The following is a 3,560-nucleotide window of genomic DNA, read 5'->3' on the forward strand; positions in this document are numbered from 1 at the left end:
ATATACATATATATATATTGAGTGTCAATATGATATAAGCATCTAATGTTTGATTTATCCCAATTCTGCGGTAACTTCAATGACTTAAAACTTCAAACTAAAAATTGCTCCAGAAGATATCTACACTACCCCAGAAAATTTTCCGAACATTAACGAAATTTTTAGTTTGAAGTTTTAAGCCATTGAACTTACCGCAGAACTGTCGTGCTATATACATATTACGTAAATTTCGCTAATGTTCGGAAAATTTTCTGGGGTAGTGTAGATATCTTCTGGAGCAGTGTATCATCAATTTGCGAACGCTGTTCGAAATCTATACGTCAGAAGAGAATTAACAATATTTTTAGTCTTTAAAAGTGTCATGAGTTGAGATTCTAAATCTATTGATATAAAATTTGAGAAGAAAATAGTGATAACGTGCCCAGAAAATTTCAATTAATAGATTTTGACACATTATTCGTATCTGCTCTTTAATCTTTAATAATTGAATTAATGATTGCGTTAAGCAGAAAATTTTTGATTTCTTAAAGTGTTTTGTACGAGATCCTTTGTAATTTCCTGGCGAAAATAAAATCTTTTTTGATTTTTATCTTTACTTTCTGAATATGTATCCGTTTTTTGTTTCGGAACGAACAAAGTTTCGTTTATGCTTCTGTCACTTTCTCCTTACAATAAATTTACATTTTGATTTTTATTTTCGCCAAGAAAAATTTTTCATGACTGTAATAATTTTCAATATTCACTACATTTATGTATTACATTTTTTTGTGAAATTCGAGCTTCATATATTCTTCAAGGCAGAGCTTAAATTTATTTGCACATTTCGGGCCGATTTCGTTGTCGACGCCTACTTTCCCCCCTAGCCGCGTATCCCATAACAACGAATCTCCCGATGCTTGTATGAGGGGAACCCCCTCAGCTTAAATAACTTATTAAAACTATCCTTTTTTGCGCGTTGTTTACAAGCATCGGGAGATTCGTTGCTATGAGATACGCGGCAAGGGGGTAGGCGTCAACAACGAATCGGCCCGAAATGCGCAAATAAATTTAAGCTCTGCTTCAAGGTAACATAACTTGAAGATTTTAATTATATTTACTTTTATGATAACGAACAGTTTTATTTCAATAATTCATTGACCTAGTTTACACCCAGCCATCCAATCCCGATTTCACTTCGAAGTGAAGTGAAATTTCTTGGGTGTAAACGGATCAGTTTAGACTGATTCAAATCTTCTTTTCTCAGCGGAGTAGAGCGAATCCGGTGTAAACATTCCATAAATCTACTTCACTTCGAGTGAATCGGGATTGGATGGCTGGGTGTAAACTAGGTCATTGTATACAAAACAATCAAGTCAGATTGTATACTATATATAATATCAATACAATATATACAAATAAAATTTATAACTTTTCTTGTGATAACGCTTCATTACTTTTTCTTCACACTTTTTGAGGAAATCTACAACATTCCTTTCACATTCGCTTGATGACGTTGGTTCATATTCGCATTGCTTCGTAATGTGATTCGATGAGGCTCCATTCACGCTCGAAATAGGATTCGATAACGCTCCGTTCACGCTCACTATAGGATTCGATGACGCTCCGTTCACGCTCGCAGGATTCGGTGACGTTCCGTTCACGCTCTCAATGGGATTCGATAACGCTCCGTTCACACTCGCAATGGAATTCGATGACACTCCGTTCGTGCATTGGGATTCGATGACGCTCCGTTTACATTCCATCAACGTTCTGGTCATGCTTGCTGAACATTTTAATTACATTCCGTGTGTATCCTTGGTTGACGCTTGCTTTACGTTCTAAATGTCAAAATGTACGCTTCTTAGAGAGTTTCGTTAACACTTCGGTTACACTTTCCTTACACTTGGTTGACACTTATATTACACTTCCCTTACATTTCTTTAACACTTACGTACCACTTCCTTTACGTTTTGTTTACGCTACAAATTTACGCTTCATTGACACTCGCCTTATGCTTCATTTTCGCCAGGATGACGCTCCATTCATGTTCGCAATGGGATTCAATGACACTCTGTTCGTGCATTGGGATTCGATGACGCTCCGTTTACATTCCATCAACGTTCTGGTCATGTTTGCTGAACATTTTAATTACATTCCGTGTGTTTCCTTGGTTGACGCTTGCTTTACGTTCTAAATGTCAAAATGTACGCTTCTTAGAGAGTTTCGTTAACACTTCGGTTACACTTTCCTTACACTTGGTTAACACTTACATTACACTTCCCTTACACTTTTTTAACACTTACGTAACACTTCCTTTACGCTTTGTTTACGCTCCAAATTTATACGCTTCATTGACACTCGCCTTACGCTTCATTTTCGCCAGGATGACGCTCCATTCATGTTCGCAATGAGATTCGATGACATTCCGTTCGTGCATTGGGGTTCGATGACGCTCAGTTTACATTCCATCAACGTTCTTGTCATGTTTACTGAACATTTTAATTACATTCCGTGTGTTTCCTTGGTTGGCGCTTGCTTTACGTTCTAAATGTCCAAAATTACGCTTCTTAGAGAGTTTCATTAACACTTTGGTTACACTTTCCTTACACTTGGTTGACACTTCCTTTACACTTCCCTTACACTTCTTTAACACTTACGTAACACTTCCTTTACGCTTGGTTTACGCTCCAAATTTACTCTTCACTGACACTCGCCTTACACTTCATTTTCGCCAGGGTTGACTCGGTTCTCGCGACGCGCGTAACGTATCGTTACGTTTAGATTTCAAGACAAGACTCTGCGCTCGGCATTTAGGCGGTCGCTTATATTGAGTTTGATGATGTCGCTTTTGGTCTTCGATCGGACCATATATGGTAATATTCGTCGCGCTAGAGGCGCGATCGCGTGATTAAAGAATGTGCAATCTTGCACTTCCGCTGTTGGTTGCCATGCCGAGTGCATTTAGGTATTTCGCGCGCTATGATCTTAGATCGACGCTTTGTCGCGCGCGGTTTAAAGAATGTGCAGACTTGCATTTCCGGTGCCAGTTACTATGCCGGTTGAATGAAATAATTGATAAAATAAGTGATAGCCATTCGGGCTATAACAATAAGCAATTAACCACCAAAGTGTAATCATTCAATCGGGTAATTATAATAATTAAATAAAGGGTTACGATTACTTGAATAAATGTAATCAGTGGTAATAACCACTCGAAATTGTAAGTGTTATAATAAATAAAAAGGGGTTATTTTAATAAAAGTGTGGTGCAGTGTGTGTTTGTTCTACGACCTTGACCACTTTCCTCGTTTTCCTCGTGGGTTCCAACCCTTTGAGCGGATCGAATCCCAAAATAATTAATATCTTGTTGCACCGAGAGGTACAACAATTAAATTTACAAATATGGAAAATCAAATAATTCAATAGAAAGTTACTAGTTAATACCCGTATCAAATACACCATAGGCGTTTATTCGTTATGCAATCAGAAGCAACCACGGCTAAGATTATCTTCGTCTTCAGAGATCAGATGACAAAGATAGCCGTAGTCGTGATTGCTTCTGGTTGGATAACGAAAAAACG

Source organism: Cyphomyrmex costatus, unplaced genomic scaffold (assembly GCF_001594065.2).
Source record: "Cyphomyrmex costatus isolate MS0001 unplaced genomic scaffold, Ccosl1.0 scaffold605, whole genome shotgun sequence".
NCBI lineage: Eukaryota > Metazoa > Arthropoda > Insecta > Hymenoptera > Formicidae > Cyphomyrmex > Cyphomyrmex costatus.